This window comes from Bombyx mori, chromosome 19, assembly GCF_030269925.1.
Source record: "Bombyx mori chromosome 19, ASM3026992v2".
Lineage (NCBI taxonomy): Eukaryota > Metazoa > Arthropoda > Insecta > Lepidoptera > Bombycidae > Bombyx > Bombyx mori.
Window position 1 is genome coordinate 7543915 of NC_085125.1, and position 17861 is coordinate 7561775.

The window sequence follows — 17861 nt, forward strand, 5'->3', positions numbered from 1 at the left end:
AATATATATTCTGTATGCTATATATATGACGGTAGGCAGCGGCTTGACTCTGTCACTGGCTTGCTGATGTTCATGGGCAACGGTAACCACTCACCATCGGGTGGGCCGTATGCTCATCTACCTAGAAGAGCAATATTAGACCGTGAATTTTCACGGCCTCGTTACATACTTTAAAGAAATAACAGAAGCGACTGAAGCATTGCTGACGGCCGTGCAACGACAAATTTAATGTTCAATACACTTCTCACTGGAAATAATTAATAATATGGACTAACACTTACTTCTCAAAACGTCAAGCAAACATTTTACTGGTACTGGTTTCCATCGATTCCTGATTAAGAAGTTAACGTGATGTCATTGCCCGCTTGAAGCTAACCGTAATTCTGTATTTATTCGTTTATAAATATATTTTTTTAATTTCATTAAATCAATGTTAATCACCCGGTAAGTATTAAGTCACGTGTTCTTCAATCCCTATTTCGTAAATTCGCAACAACAAAAAAACCTCTGAAAAAATGTTGCTTCGACTCACATCACGTATTCTTTTACGTGGATGTGTTCTTTCGTGATTTACAGAACAAAAAATATATATCTCTCGCATCTGAGAATTATGTCTTGAAATTTGTTGCGTTGCTCCTCTCGTATTTCCTCCTCTGATGTACGTTTCATTGTGAAACAACAGTGAAAGCTTTTATAAAACAAGCAATGAATCATGCGTCGCGTTAAAGCGAGGTCAAACGTCAGTATTGCCTTGTATCATGTTACAGAGAAAAATTAGGATAGACAAAAAAAATCCTTAGACCTTCACGAAATAGTTTGTAATACATAATACATTTGAACAAGATAAAAACAAAGTGTGGGGTCGTGGGACACTTGATAACTTTGTAAAGTAGTATTTTTTTTTTTATCAATAAAAAAATCATAATAAAATATGTATACCCGTATAATTTTATAATAAAGAACTTCGTTCCAAAAACGACACTTTGCGAGACTACACATTAACAAAAAATCTATAAAAAATAGTGAACAGATTACAATTCAACTTAACACAATTATTTCTGTGCATAAATTTACTGTGAAATTAATACACGAATCTGCTGAAGAATTCAAAAGTCAATCATAATGTGCTTGTAATCGGTGTATTGAGCTAGTCTGACCAAAGTATAGTGTATGCGGCATTTATCAAAATATAGTGTAAAAACGACGCTATTTCACGACTAGGGTGGGTAGTATTCATATTCCTATTATTTCACACTAATTGAGAAATTTCTAAACTATGACAAAATAAAAAAATACAACACTCTATAAAATAATTAAAACTAATATGATTTCATTTATCGTTATGGTAATTCGATTCTCGTTAATATCAAAATAGGTACAATAGGAAGCCGCTTTCAAAGCTAAAACTCAACAAATGAGTACACGAAGTCGGATATAATATTCACTAACCATAAATAATATTGTATTTTTTAATTAAATTAAAAAAACAATCAAATGTTTTTATTGTGCAATAATAACAAGATCACAGGATTGCATAAACTATTTCCTAAAAATTTTCGGTCAGTACTATCTGTTTTATTGAACACACTAACAAACAACATTTAGAAAAGCATTAACAGCATAACATGAACATGCTATACGAGCCATTAGTTCTCCATCGTAAAAACAAATAACTTATTTTTAAATGGTAATTCTTTAAAAACTGACATGTTGACCAGAATTTGAGTATCCAACGGATCACAATAAAACGTTTAGGTGATGTATCTATTTTGAGGGTCGATTTAACATTTGGCTTTTGTCCAAATATTGGTTGTAAATATTTAGGTGTTTGAGAGAGCTCGCTTCACCACCGTAGACGACTGTAAATATAGGTAATTAATGATCTATAAACGCAGTTAAACACATGCATGAAATATGTTACTAAGAGGCACTTAACAGTACATAGTTGTACAAATAATCATACTTCCTAGAGATTTGATGTTCGCATTGTGGAATATTTAACATTTAACCCGGAGGCAATAAATTTCAAATGTTTGTTTGATAAAACTTTACACAGTCGCAATTAACTGAAACTTGTTGTTTATTGAAATAGCAAAATTTTCAATTAATTTAGTACGAAGATTAACAATTAATATTGTGTTTTTCGGATTTAAATGATATTGAAACTTCAAGTTAAACATAAAATAAAGGGTACTTCAAAAACAGTAGTAGGTGTAACTAAAACTCTTATTACGCTTCGAATATCGATCAAAATAATAATTGACGTTTCGCATACTTTACAGCTTTCGTGGTCACGGACGACTAAAGTGCTATATGCATTTCAATTCTTAACTTCTATAACTTTTCTATGACAGAATATTTAATTTTCTCTACTTTTATATTTCATTCAACCTTTGCGGTAATAATAATAATAATAAGACTAGGTGTAATCGAATTCCCCCATTGAATTAACAAACAAAAGCCACGTATTACTGTTAGCTCCCCGTAAAAGTTGCATCTATCTTAATTTACTCTCTCTCTCTCTCTCTTTATTAGAAATACGATTCTTTCTTGTCACATCGTTCCGTGGAAGTGGGGATCCGACTAAATTTAATTAAATTAACCCTTTTTTTCAGAGTGCTCCATCAACGCCGACCAAGAATTCTCTGGTGAGTGCAGAAATTATTTTTAAAAATAATATTTAAGATTTTTATAGTTTTACAGAGTCACAATGGTAATTTCCGATTGAAAAAGCAGACGTAATTTTTTTATTAGTAAGCGTTACACGGTGCTTATTAAGCGCTCTGACATTCCTGTTTTTCAATGAAGTTTGAAGATAGTCTTCAGTGGCACGCTCTAGCTTGCCTATGCTCTTGGAATTCTCAAGGTCCATACGCGACGATGACGTTACCTGTACGATAATTTTTAAAAGTCATCATGGCTTACAATGTACCGTTATCGGCGTACCCATATCGAGAAATGGGACTAAGTCGATACTTCAATCTCGCAGGCAGTTACCTTTTTTTTTTATTGAAACTTCTGTAGGTACCGTTGAGAGTAAAATTCAACTCGCAACAGATTCGTTACGGCTAGAGAGAAAAGATACAATTTAGGAAGAGCGAGAGTGAGAAAATAGACATAGCGTCTCGCATACCACTCGACCGTGGAGAGAGGGAAAGGACAAGGCGAGCTAGGTCATTTCTCTTATACACAGCATTCCATTCTATTACAAGAGAAATTTAATTTAAGGATAAAAAACTAAGAAAACTAAAATATTACACACCGCAAAAGACGTTTCACTTCTTTCCACCATTTTTCTAAGGAAATACATAAAATGCTATGTATTAATGTGGTGTAATAAAAATCGAAAACGTAATAATTATGAGTTTTCGTAATTATTATTGGTTAGTTGAGCTTTCTGCACGGATAGGCACCACCATACTCCCTTCTCCCCTTCTTCCTCTCAGGACGCGCCGGAGTCCGACATAACCCGGTCCGTTACCCCCCTCGACCGGGTATCCGTAAATGGATTCCCCAGCGTTAAAAAAAAAAAGGCACCACCATACTGTCTAAGTTTTGAATCGAATCAGTCTTGAATTCCGGTTTTAAATTTGGGCCAACCGTTATTCAATACAATGGAAACGCGGACTTCATATCTCAAAATGGTTGCCGGCATTGAAGTTGTTATCTCTATGGGCTTCACTAACCTCTGAGTACCACGCAGATACACCTCGCTATTTCACGAATGCCCGTAACCTCGCGAACGGCATTCAAATTAAGGTTCAAACACCCGACGACCATAGGGCCCTCTCTTCTTACCTCCGTAAGGAGCGTATAAGTTTCCATACGTATACGCTCCAGGAGGAGCGCGAACTCCGCGTTGTAATACTCGGAATCCCTAAAGAGTTAGATGTAGAGCTCGTAAAAGCCGACCTGTTAGAACAAGGCCTACCAGTGAATTCTGTGCACCGTATGCACACCGGTCGCGGTAGGGAGCCATATAATATGGTTCTAGTCGCTCTCCAGCCTACCCCCGAGGGTAAGAAAATCTTTAACACACAGACCGTCTGTAGGCTCTCTGGTATCGCTGTCGAAGCCCCCCATAAAAAAGGCACTCCTAGCCAGTGCCATAACTGTCAATTGTACGGGCACTCTTCCCGTAACTGTCACGCGCGCCCCCGATGTGTTAAGTGTTTGGGCGATCACGCCACGGCCCTCTGCGCTCGCGACCAAAAAACCGCGACGGAACCGCCTAGCTGCGTCCTGTGTCGAACACAGGGTCACCCCGCGAATTACCGTGGTTGCCCCCGAGCCCCTAAAATAAATCGCCGCGTCGCCCGCCAAAACCGCCTCCGAGCTTCCGGCCCAGACATCAAAGCCTCGGCACCCTCTGCGTCGCAGGCTAAGCCAGCGTTCGTTCCGGCGGCGGTGCCCAGTGTCTCGGCCTGGGCAAAACCGCTGCCGTACACGAACACGGCTACAACTCCCTCCTCCGCGATTCGTCCCGCCCCCGCGACTCGTCCCTCTCCCGCGACTTGCCCTCCGACCGCGTCCGACAATCTCGCTTTAGCGATCGACTTCTTTCAGTCGATCAACTTTGAGCGCGTTAATGCTTTGGGCGACGCCATTCGCGCTGCCTCCACTGCACAACACTTTATCGCCGTTGTGCAGGAATACGCCGACGTATACGCGTCATTAAATACGTACGTCCTCCCCTCACTCCGCCGGTAATCAATGGCGTATATAAGTAGAATAAAGCCCCTATCCGTAACGATAGGATTTTTTAACGCTTACGGTCTCGCAAATCAACGTGATCAGGTTTCTGACTTTTTGCGTGACCACCAAATTGATATCTTTTTAGTGCAGGAGACCCTACTTAAGCCCGCGCGCCGTGACCCTAAAATCGCGAACTATAACATGGTCAGGAACGACAGGCTCTCTGCCCGTGGTGGTGGTACCGTCATTTACTATAGAAGAGCCCTGCATTGCGTCCCGCTCGATCCTCCCGCGCTCGCTAATATCGAAGCATCAGTGTGCCGAATCTCACTGACGGGACACGCGCCGATCGTTATCGCGTCCGTTTATCTTCCACCGGATAAGATCGTTCTAAGCAGTGATATCGAGGCGCTGCTCGGTATGGGGAGCTCTGTCATTCTGGCGGGCGACCTAAATTGTAAACACATTAGGTGGAACTCACACACCACAACCCCGAATGGCAGGCGGCTTGACGCGTTAGTCGATGATCTCGCCTTCGATATCGTCGCTCCGCTAACCCCGACTCACTACCCGCTAAATATCGCGCATCGCCCGGATATACTCGACATAGCGTTATTAAAAAACGTAACTCTGCGCTTACACTCGATCGAAGTAGTTTCAGAGTTAGATTCAGACCACCGTCCCGTCGTTATGAAGCTCGGTCGCGCTCCCGATTCCGTTCCCGTCACGAGGACTGTGGTGGATTGGCACACGCTGGGCATCAGCCTGGCTGAATCTGATCCACCATCGCTTCCGTTTAGTCCGGACTCTATCCCGTCTCCTCAGGATACCGCTGAAGCCATAGACATCGTAACGTCACACATCACCTCGACATTAGATAGGTCATCGAAGCAAGTTGTAGCGGAGGACTTCCTTCACCGCTTCAAATTGCCCGACGATATTAGGGAACTCCTTAGAGCTAAGAACGCCTCGATCCGTGCGTACGATAGGTATCCTACCGCGGAAAATCGTATTCGAATGCGTGCCCTACAACGCGACGTAAAGTCTCGCATCACCAAAGTCCGAGATGCCAGATGGTCTGATTTCTTAGAAGGACTCGCGCCCTCTCAAAGGTCTTACTACCGCTTAGCTCGTACTCTCAAATCGGATACGGTAGTAACTATGCCCCCCCTCGTAGGCCCCTCAGGCCGACTCGCGGCGTTCGATGATGACGAAAAAGCAGAGCTGCTGGCCGATACATTGCAAACCCAGTGCACGCCCAGCACTCAATCCGTGGACCCTGTTCATGTAGAATTAGTAGACAGTGAGGTAGAACGCAGAGCCTCCTTGCCACCCTCTGATGCGTTACCACCCGTCACCCCGATGGAAGTTAAAGACTTGATCAAAGACCTACGTCCTCGCAAGGCTCCCGGTTCCGACGGTATATCCAACCGCGTTATTAAACTTCTACCCGTCCAACTCATCGTGATGTTGGCATCTATTTTCAATGCCGCTATGGCGAACTGTATCTTTCCCGCGGTGTGGAAAGAAGCGGACGTTATCGGCATACATAAACCCGGTAAACCAAAAAATCATCCGACGAGCTACCGCCCGATTAGCCTCCTCATGTCTCTAGGCAAACTGTATGAGCGTCTGCTCTACAAACGCCTCAGAGACTTCGTCTCATCCAAGGGCATTCTTATCGATGAACAATTCGGATTCCGTACAAATCACTCATGCGTTCAACAGGTGCACCGCCTCACGGAGCACATTCTTGTGGGGCTTAATCGACCAAAACCGTTATACACGGGAGCTCTCTTCTTCGACGTCGCAAAAGCGTTCGACAAAGTCTGGCACAATGGTTTGATTTTCAAACTATTCAACATGGGCGTGCCGGATAGTCTCGTGCTCATCATACGGGACTTCTTGTCGAACCGCTCTTTTCGATATCGAGTCGAGGGAACCCGCTCCTCCCCACGACCTCTCACAGCTGGAGTCCCGCAAGGCTCTGTCCTCTCACCCCTCCTATTTAGCTTATTCGTCAACGATATTCCCCGGTCGCCGCCGACCCATTTAGCTTTATTCGCCGACGACACGACTGTTTACTATTCTAGTAGAAATAAGTCCCTAATCGCGAAGAAGCTTCAGAGCGCAGCCCTAGCCCTAGGACAGTGGTTCCGAAAATGGCGCATAGACATCAACCCAGCGAAAAGTACTGCGGTGCTATTTCAGAGGGGAAGCTCCACACGGATTTCCTCCCGGATTAGGAGGAGGAATCTCACACCCCCGATTACTCTCTTTAGACAACCCATACCCTGGGCCAGGAAGGTCAAGTACCTGGGCGTTACCCTGGATGCATCGATGACATTCCGCCCGCATATAAAATCAGTCCGTGACCGTGCCGCGTTTATTCTCGGTAGACTCTACCCCATGATCTGTAAGCGGAGTAAAATGTCCCTTCGGAACAAGGTGACACTTTACAAAACTTGCATAAGGCCCGTCATGACTTACGCGAGTGTGGTGTTCGCTCACGCGGCCCGCACACACATAGACACCCTCCAATCCCTACAATCCCGCTTTTGCAGGTTAGCTGTCGGGGCTCCGTGGTTCGTGAGGAACGTTGACCTACACGACGACCTGGGCCTCGAATCAATTCGGAAATACATGAAGTCAGCGTCGGAACGATACTTCGATAAGGCTATGCGTCATGATAATCGCCTTATCGTTGCCGCCGCTGACTACTCCCCGAATCCTGATCATGCAGGAGCCAGTCACCGTCGACGCCCTAGACACGTCCTTACGGATCCATCAGATCCAATAACCTTTGCATTAGATGCCTTCAGCTCTAATACTAGGGGCAGGCTTAGGGACCCCGGTAACCGTACTCGTCGAACTCGACAAAGAGGTCGACGTGCAACCTAACCCATGCATCAGCCCGCTGAGTTTCTCGCCGGATCTTCTCAGCGGGTCGCGATTCCGATCCGGTAGTAGATTCATTCGCGAAACAATTGCTCTTGAGTTGTTAGGTCTCCTTCGGAGGCGCTCGGGCAGTTGTTAGCAAATCCCACCCCTCTTGGCTGAGCCTTTGCTCGCCCACCTGTCCTGGTGAAACTGGAAAGGCCTTCGGGCCACCAGTAAACTTTCAATCATAAAAAAAAAAAAAAAAAAAAAAAAAAAAAAAAAAAAAAAAAAAAAAAAAAAAAAAGATACACCTCGCTACCTAACGTAGTAACCTTAAAAAGTATTAGAGTAAACACTGTTTTTACATATTTTAGAACAGAGAACAACATTCGAAATGTTTAAATTAGAAAAACGAATGTGATTCGAATAGTAAACAGAAAAAATAATTGTATGATGAGATTAAATGAAAGAAGAATACAGTTTGAGAAATCCTTGCGGTTAGAAGTCTCATGCAAAGAATTCCGGACTCGGAGAGAATGCGAGCGCTGAAACAAATTAAACCGGGTACACGCTTAAAATATTCAATGCGTTGTGAATAGCTAGAAGAAAAGGTCAACTCCTCATGAAATATTTTTTTGCAAACACTGGAGTTTATTACATGAAATTGAGATTCAATTGAAAATAATTCCGTTTTTGAATTTAGATGTTCCAGGTGTTCAAGCGCATGAGTGCCATAGAGTGCCATGCTCACCGGAGCCTTTAGATCTCACGACTTAGATACTGCTACCCGTCTTTAAGCATGACGTCAAAATTTCAATTCCATTCTACAACATCTATCCCGCGCTTAAAATCTAAATCCATGCCTGAACCATGACAATACGCCAGTTATAACACTAATAATGATATTCAATTATGTTCACAAAGTAGTTCAGAGAATAACATCAACTTATTTACTAAATTGAACAATGCCATCATGGCGATATGTGTTACATAAATCAACTGATCCCAGAAGCTCGTGTATCGCAATTTATTAGTAGGATCGGTGTTTTTCATCGTTGCCCTGATATAAGCCAATAACTCCTTATCAGCGCACTGTTTGAATGAATGAGACAAACTCTCGTAAATAATTATTTACACGTGAATCCTAATTCGTCTAATAATCCATTCCCTGTATGCTAATATTGAGAATACCGGGTAAGGACAGAAAAACTAAAAAACCTATTTGTGTAATTCGCATCCACCAGATAACGGACTTCTGATGACTTTTGATTAATATCTTGTTTTATTTTAAGAGTATTATTAAATAAATAAATAGAACCCTATAATAATTTTCAATATTTATCCATATTTTTACTAACTATGTTTTTCTTATATCATTAAAAATTAAGTAATAAATTTGATTAAGCCGTGGATCATTGAATACGGAAGCCGATTTCAAACATGACCAGACAAAGGCGTGAAATAAAGACAAAATGGCTCAATCAATGAAATGCCTCAGTTTTCCTTGTCGATTAACGAGGCAGCCTTTCAGATCGATGGTGATTTTTCAGAAAAGGCGCAAACGAACGAAAGTGTAGCATATATTATTATTATTTCCTTACAATATAAGTTAGATTAGTTCTTGTTATCGTGTTGTTTTGTCGTATAGTTGTAAAGAACATTGTGTATAAATTCAGCACTTTGTTTTGTTTGGCCGTGCGCACATAACTTATGTTGCAAGCCAGATTTTGTTTCTTTTTACTTGTGTTTTTATGTCTCTTTTTAGCTTGTTATGTGTACTGTGTGCCTAATAAATAAATAATAAATAAAATATAGTTATATGGCGATTATCACTTTCACTTATTTATAGGTACTAAATTAAATATCTCGTTCCTTTGTCGATCTATTTTGAATAATTCTCAGAAATTTGATTTGTAAATCGCTCAGTTGTTTTCGCATCAAATTCGAATTTAGCCAAATCTGAAAGCCAAGATTAATTTCCAATACTTCAAATTGTCCGACCGAGTGACTTGCTTGATGAAATAATATATTACCGAGCCGTCGGTCGTTACCACGGTAAATGAAAGAATCATTAGTTCTCCTATCTGGTGACGACATATTGCCCACAGAGCACGGTACACTATACTTGACATGGCAATGTGTCAACTAAAGTCTACTAAGTTACGAATTTCGACTAATGACACTTGGGCTAATTTCTAAAATTTATTTCCGCTTAGTCTGTTCTAGAATACCGGTGTTAGGACTCTGCTTATTTTTGTAAAGCACTAATGCGTTTCGGTTTGAAGGGTGGGGGAGCCGTTGTACTGAAACCTTAGAACTCATATCTGAAGGTGGGTGGGGCATTTGCGTTTTAGACGTCTATGGGCTCCGGTAACCACTTAACACCAGTTGGGCCGTGAGCTCGTCCACCCATCTAAGCAATAAAAAAAGTAATTTTATAAAAAATTTTATTAAAGGTTTGAGTTTTACGATTCTAATTTGTTACAATATTAAAAATTTAAAATGTGTTTGTTAGTTCGAATTTGTTACATGCAGAAAAAAAATAGAAGTATTATTTACTTACGTACTTTAAAATTAAACATATTCTTCGTGAGACAACGGAAACACCCAGTATATAAAAAGCAATTCTTAGAAATAATCTACATATTATCTAGTGTAAAAAACTGACTACCACATAGAAGCACATTAAATATTTACCCCAAATTCCAAGTATTCTGAACATTCCGGATTAAATACAAAATACATTTGATAATTTGAGGTAAATAAATTTCTATGAAATAGAGAAACACTCCGGTGCGCCTTTACGTGTGATCGAACAATTACGTAGGTAGTTAATTTCACACAAAATATTTAAATCCATGACTTTGCCGTCAAAAACATTTATATGTGGGAAAGCGTGCGTTACAATTTTTGAAATACTTATGCCCTCTGTTTTTCAGATATTGGTCTGTTGAGTTTGAATTTATTATTAAAATAAATAAATATTTTACTAAAAGTCACGCCACGTTAACTGGTCCCGTGATAAGTTCGTAAAGAACTTGTGTTATAGGTACCAGATAACGGAAATAAATATAAGATTTTTATTACACACATACACATATTTAATATACATTCATAACCCTGGAAAAGACATTTATATTGATCATACAAATATCTTCCCTTGGCGGGATTCGAACCCGCGACCCCCTTGTGTAGTGACCATGTCACTTACCACTACATCAGACGGCCGTTTAGATTTGCAGGTCGTAATATTTAAGTTATTTCTTTGCTTACTTGCTTTACTTACTTAGGTAAATTTACACAAAGAATAAGCTTTTTTACTGGATATAAAATAAAATCCTTTTTTTCCAATGGCTGTACAAACAATTTAGTTCCTTTATCTTGCATACGTGAGTTGCTTCAACAAAGCATATCAGGCCATTTATCATCACCAATGTATGATGTAGAATGTAGACTATATAATATACTAGACAGTGCTAAGCACGAATTATTTTGTTTAGATTAAAACTCCAACATGTTCTGGTACTGATATTATAATATACATGATTCGTTTAGAACGCCGGTGTCACAAATGCCCCTCGCACGCAGATGGATATTCGAAACTAGTAATAACTAGTAGTAGTAGTAATAACTAGTTTCGAATAAATATATGTTAAATATAGCAAAAGGTTTTAGTTCAAAAAACTATACGTGTGAAGTGTGGCCACGACTAGTATGTATTGATAAATTTCAATCAACCGATATTCATTAATAGTATTAGTATGTAACTCGAAAAACCATTTTATTTCCCCAACTGAAACTAGTTTCAAAATTTCCCGCTAAAATACTAAGCTAACTCGATGACGTATCTATAATCAACAATACCTATATTTTCATAGCGCCATTACCTAAAACAAGTGAAAATAATGAATTGTCATTATTTTTAGGTAGATTGTTAGGTCGTTATTGTCTTTAGTTAAATTAAGATTTAAGCTGTTTAGAAGTTTGTAGTCATCTCCGTTAACGTAAACGGGCAGTCAAGATTACGGCAATCTGACCTTCAGCGGTTTTACCAACCACCAAATTGTTTAGTACAAAGTATATCCCACCCTTTAAACCCAAAAGGCGTTACTGCCTCAAAAGGCTGAAATCGGCAGCAGCAGTATTGATAACAATTGCTCGAAGATAGCAGTTGTTCTAAGAAATATACTGACGGACTGTTTTTATATAAGCTAATCGACAGTCAATTGCTATAATCGATTAGATATCTGCCAGAGTTAGTTAATAAGCGATATGTAATGTTACGAAATCTTATACTAATTATAACATTTACTCCCTAATAACGGCCTATAAAATGGATATCAATCAATAAAATAATTGAACAAATGTACAGAATATCCATTAGTCCCAACAACTATTGCATCACAATGTAAAGAAAACTCACGAAATTACTGAAAGCGATAAACTGGAAAACCAAATGTCATTAACCTCTGCTAACCCAGAATGGAGTAGATTGCTCGATATATATCTTCCGAAGAAATGTTTTTCTCCACACCCTCACGCGAATGGTTACACATGCCCCATACTAATGCCCTAGAAAACACAAACGACCTTGTCCTCTTCGGAAACAGGGCATCCGTCCTAAACTATGATGGCGTCCCAAAAATAGCCCTCGGTCACGCTGTAAATATTCTACGACACTTTTGGGAATATTAAGAATGTTTCGCCCAATTCGATTCAGCTGTTTTGTATCAGAAAACTAAATATTGATGATACAGTTAGAATTTAGCTTGTTAGTTTATTTTTTTCCAATATGAAGAATACCGTTAATGTGTTACATAACATTCAGTAGTTCGATGTTTGAATAGGCTTGAAAATAGCACCATATTTTAATATATATTATAATAATTTTCAATAGATTCAAACTTAGAACACATTTATTTTACTGGTTTGCTTATTCCTTAAAAACATTAGCTGTGTTAACTCTAATTTAGGATTAGTTAAAATTAACTCAAAGGAACTCAAGCGATAAAATATAACGTCATTCAAACAACTGAATGGGGAAATTAAAGTCAAAAATAGACAAGAAAGAAAACTCCCGCTATTATGTCTAAGACTAGCGAATACCGGAGGAAGATAATACACACAGTTTTCTTTTCGTGGCATTCTAATTCGATACGAATCTTAATATTATTTTAAGCTTAAAACTACATTTTGAACCGGTTGATTTCGGGCTTATTATTTTTGAATTCAACAAAATGAATAACACCGTTGTGGACATATTGCATATAAACTTTCATCATCAAAACATTGGACCCTCAATAACGTTTTATATGAAAATAGAAACTATCTTCGTATATATATTTTTATCGCAAGCAATGTGTGACGTCAAACGTGTTTTTGCAACGTTGTCTCAAAGCAGCGCTAGTCTCACTTACCCCGATAAAGCTTTATGGTCCGTTGGCCGTGGGTTCATTGGTCTATCTTACATAATCGAAATATTTTTTTTTTTATTGCTTAGATGGATGGACGAGCTCACAGCCCACCTGGTGTTAAGTGGTTACTGGAGCCCATGGACATCTACGACGTAAATGTGCCACCCACCTTGAGATATAAGTTCTAAGGTCTCAGTATAGTTACGACGGCTGCCCCACCCTTCAAACCGAAACGCATTACTGCTTCACGGCAGAAATAAGCAGGGTGGTGGTAACTACCCGCGCGGACTCACAAGAGGTCCTACCACCAGTAAAATAAAATGGTGACAAACCCGAAAACATCATAATGAGACAAAAGCTAATAAATGAGACTGAAGTTATACCTAAGCCTTAATTAAATATACGCAAAACAACGCATGAAATCAAGCTTATTTTATAACCGTGAGAATTGAGTTCAAGATTTGATTTTCAGTCGCTCTATGCTAGGATCTATCCCTTGTGCTATGCGTACTGAAAACACAAATATAAGACAAACATAATTATACTCAGATTTCGAATATCAAATATCTGAAACTGACAGACAGAGGGATTCGAAATCAGAGCGCAGTGGCCATTAACTGCTAGACCAACGAAGCGATCAGTGTTACGTATTACTGACAACATATTCATACTCATGTGATCCTAATTGTGACGCATGTTTGACGTCCCATGATTCAGGTCAGTTATACGACCGAGTTATTTTTCGATCGATGTAACCCTTTTAGCTTCCCGCGACATTTCCCTCGGGATCTTGTCAAAGTGCTTCAGTTTACTAGTACTGCAGACCCATTTGCAGCGATACGTATCTAATAAGTTTATGAATAAGTATTTACAGCGTCTCGGGAGAACATATTGAAAATCAATTTTTCAGGACTTCATTTTCACAGCTTTACGAGAATGCGTATCTTGAGATGATCAAGCCATATCTATATATATATAAAAATGAATTGCTGTTCGTTAGTCTCGCTAAAACTCGAGAACGGCTAGACTGATTTGGCTAATTTGGTCTTGAATTATTTGTGGAAGTCCAGAGAAGGTTTAAAATGTAGATAAATATGAAAATGCTCGAAATTAAATAAAAATAACAATTTGGTTTTTCTTTTGATGTGTTCCTCCGTCGGACGGATTCCTTTTATTTGTTTTAAGTTTATTTTATACAAAAGTTTAGGTCTTTTATTTATCGATTGAGGCACTACAAAGTCTGTCGGGTCAGCTAGTAGAGCATAAAATTGTCAACTAAAGATACAGTACATTTTGTTTATTATTTTCATTTCAATTTCCGCATTACAAACAACAAATAAACAGACAGATAAACAAGGAAAACAATCCTTCAATACCTAAAGTATGATAAAGTGGTGTCAGGGTGTCTTGAAAGTCGGGTACTACCACTCTGCCTATATCTGCCTGGAAGTAATAACACATTTCAGTTTGAAGGGTGGGTCAGCCGTTGTACAGTAAAAAATGAGACTTAGAACTCATATATCAAGCCATCTTGATGCTGCAATTATTACGCTGTTATTGACATCTATGGACTCCGGTAACCAAATGACAATAAGTGGGCCATGAGCTCATCCACTCATCTATTAAATATATGTATGTATATAAATCAACATTCGTAAAAGAAAACATTATTTAAATACCTATTTCTGAAGAATTTAAGATCATACGGCAAGTAAGTATCCTTTTCCTCTCTCTAATGTATCTGTAACAAATCTTTTTCATTTATTTGCAAAGCATAACCTTTCCGTGTCCGACTTTCCGTCTATAAAAAAAGGTATCATCGTAATAAAATCGAATTTGTGTGTACAAATCTCATACCAAAATCATTGATGTTCATATCTAGGTCAACGGATTCCCGTGTTACAAATTTAATGTTAATGCTGCACATGAATTACATTATCTTACCAAATATATTATATAGGCAGAATAATACTATATTTATCATTAAAATATGAATTTCAATAACAATGTTTCAGAGTTCGATTTCGTACTTAAAAGGTATTTAAAAGAGATTAACTAGAGAGCCAATTAAAATTATCTGGAAATTAAAAAAAAAAGGTGCGTGTACTTATGTACGCGCGTAAGAAGCTATACTTTATTTTTATTAAATTTATTTCTTTTTTTATTGGAGTTTACTCCTTTAGAATCGATTTACATATATAGGCCCGGGGTATGAAAATTATGGGGACCAAAATCATACTAGCATGTCACACGAAATGCGTTATGCGCCTGATTGGCTCCTGATTGCGTGATGCGTGCGCGCGCCAATCAAAATCGTACTAGCATGTCACACGAAATGCGTTATGCGCCTGATTGGCTCCTGATTGCGTGATGCGTGCGCGCGCCAATCAGGAGCCAACGCGCGGCCGCGTTATTGCAGGTGACGCCGGGCTGCTGCGCCGGCAGTCCGCCACAAAGCCTCGTACTGATCGCGCGTTTCTCTCATTATTGTATTTTCATATATTTGTTAGTCGTTTGTTTTGTGTCTCGTTAATTTGTTAATAATCTGTAGTGTATCGTGTTGTCGTAATATAGAACTATTTCTCGTATTGTTTCGTTTAATTTTTTATATCCAGTAAACTCCAGTCGTGCGTCGGAGCGGACACACACACTTTTTGGAGTTTACTCCTTTAGAATCGATTTACATATATAGGCCCGGGGTATGAAAATTATGGGGACCAAAATCGTACTAGCATGTCACACGAAATGCGTTATGCGCCTGATTGGCTCCTGATTGCGTGATGCGTGCGCGCGCCAATCAAAATCGTACTAGCATGTCACACGAAATGCGTTATGCGCCTGATTGGCTCCTGATTGCGTGATGCGTGCGCGCGCCAATCAGGAGCCAACGCGCGGCCGCGTTATTGCAGGTGACGCCGGGCTGCTGCGCCGGCAGTCCGCCACAAAGCCTCGTACTGATCGCGCGTTTCTCTCATTATTGTATTTTCATATATTTGTTAGTCGTTTGTTTTGTGTCTCGTTAATTTGTTAATAATCTGTAGTGTATCGTGTTGTCGTAATATAGAACTATTTCTCGTATTGTTTCGTTTAATTTTTTATATCTAGTAAACTCCAGTCGTGCGTCGGAGCGGACACACACACTTTTTTTTTATTTAAATTTGAATCAATTTGAAAAAAAATCGATTAAACAACATCCTCAAACACGCATATTGGACATCCCTTTTCTTGACATCGTATAAATTCGGTAATGCTCGGTACGATTCGGAAAGTTCACCTGCGGCTATATTCAGACTCGCCAAGTTACATCGGTCGTATTGTAATGAGCGATTTAGTGGGCAACTTCATTTCTGTTAATTTTGTGTCACGGTGCGCGCGCATCGTAAAATTTCACTCTCATCAATTTTTCATAACGCGCCTAAAGAAGTTATAACTTCAAAAAGTATTTTATTTATAGATTTTTTGTTTCGGTTACAGTTTTTGTGGTTCACAAAATAATCACGAGGGAATCCAAAAGATGAACTACGTTGGTAGCCCCTAATCAAAATGACAATAGTCCAGTTAATACAATAAAAGAATTGTAATTTCATCCTCTACGAATATTTCAAAGCAATACCAGAAAATTTGATTACACAGATCGATTCACAAATCAGATATATTTAATACAAAATATTAATTCAATTATGGAAAAAGAGAAATTGTATAAAATTTCTTTTCAGATGAAATTTAATGTCGACGTCGGTTAAATAGACATTTATAGAAGTGCGTGTCGGCCTACGCAGTCAAGGGTTCTGTATTTGTTATAATCTTTTATAGCTATAATTAAAATAAAATTGTAAATGTGAAAATATTATTTATCTCTAAGCCAAGAGTCTGAAAATATAAATAGTTTAATATTTGTCTGGTACATATTTCCTTCAATTTTAGGAACATATGATTCGGGAATTATTTATTGATTTACATAAAAAGGGACCTTGATTAAAATGTCTTTAAATCAGTCCGATTTATATTTTCTATTCCAGGTCTGAATGTGGCATTAGTTAATTGTTTCACAATTTCCATATTTTTTCTAGGGTGGTAGGTGGTGTTCTATACGTATTATAACGTAATACGAGTATATACATGATTATATAAAGTTGTAACAAATGAACCAATGTACAGTCTCTGTAACTTTATTCAGAGCACAGTAGAATATTTTCATTTGTGTAGCAACGAATAACAAGGTTCAACCCTTAGCCTTAAGGGTCCAGTGGGCACGATTTGAAAAAAAACAGGGCGCCCCCTTGAGTTAAGTGCGGAACCATGGTACTGGAAACCGTGATGCTCGATGACCGCCGTTCGGGTGAGACTCAAATTGTTATCGTTACACAATCTCTAATTTAGGTCATGTATATAAATAACATGACCTAATATTTAGACTTTCTCTATTTTGTCCATCAGCATAAAAAAAACGTAATCTATCTATATATATAAAAATTTATTACTGTTCGTTAGTCTCGCTAAAGCTCCGGAACGGCTGGACCGATTTGGCTAATTTTGGTCTTGAATTATTCGTGGAAGTCCAGAAAAATGAAAATGAATAAATATGAAAATGCTCGGAATTCCGAGCATTTTATATAATTATATAAAAACAAACAATTTTTTGTTTTTGCTTTGATGTGTCCCCTGTCGGACGGATTCCTTTTGATTTTTTTAAAGTTTATTTTATACAAAGGTTTAGGTTTAGGCCCTACGAAGTCTGCCGGGTCAATTAGTATTATAATACATATGAACTCGTTTTCCGATTTACCAAAAAGTCTCAAAACGACTGTAGCAAACTGCGGACCATTTGGTCACGGAACTCTAAAAACCGATTCCTTTCATTGGACTACGGTG

At 38.8% G+C, this 17861-nt stretch overlaps 1 protein-coding gene across 3 annotated transcripts in view; it reads left to right on the plus strand.

Annotated features, from left to right (window-relative positions):
- Positions 1–17861, plus strand: part of LOC101743146 (diuretic hormone receptor) — a 204603-nt gene that overhangs the window by 57285 nt on the left and 129457 nt on the right. For all 3 annotated transcript variants that reach the window (XM_021352745.3, XM_021352744.3, XM_062674009.1), the window contains exon 2: positions 2616–2648. The gene's annotated coding sequence lies outside the window, so the exon portion shown is untranslated. The remainder of the gene's footprint in view (positions 1–2615; positions 2649–17861) is intronic.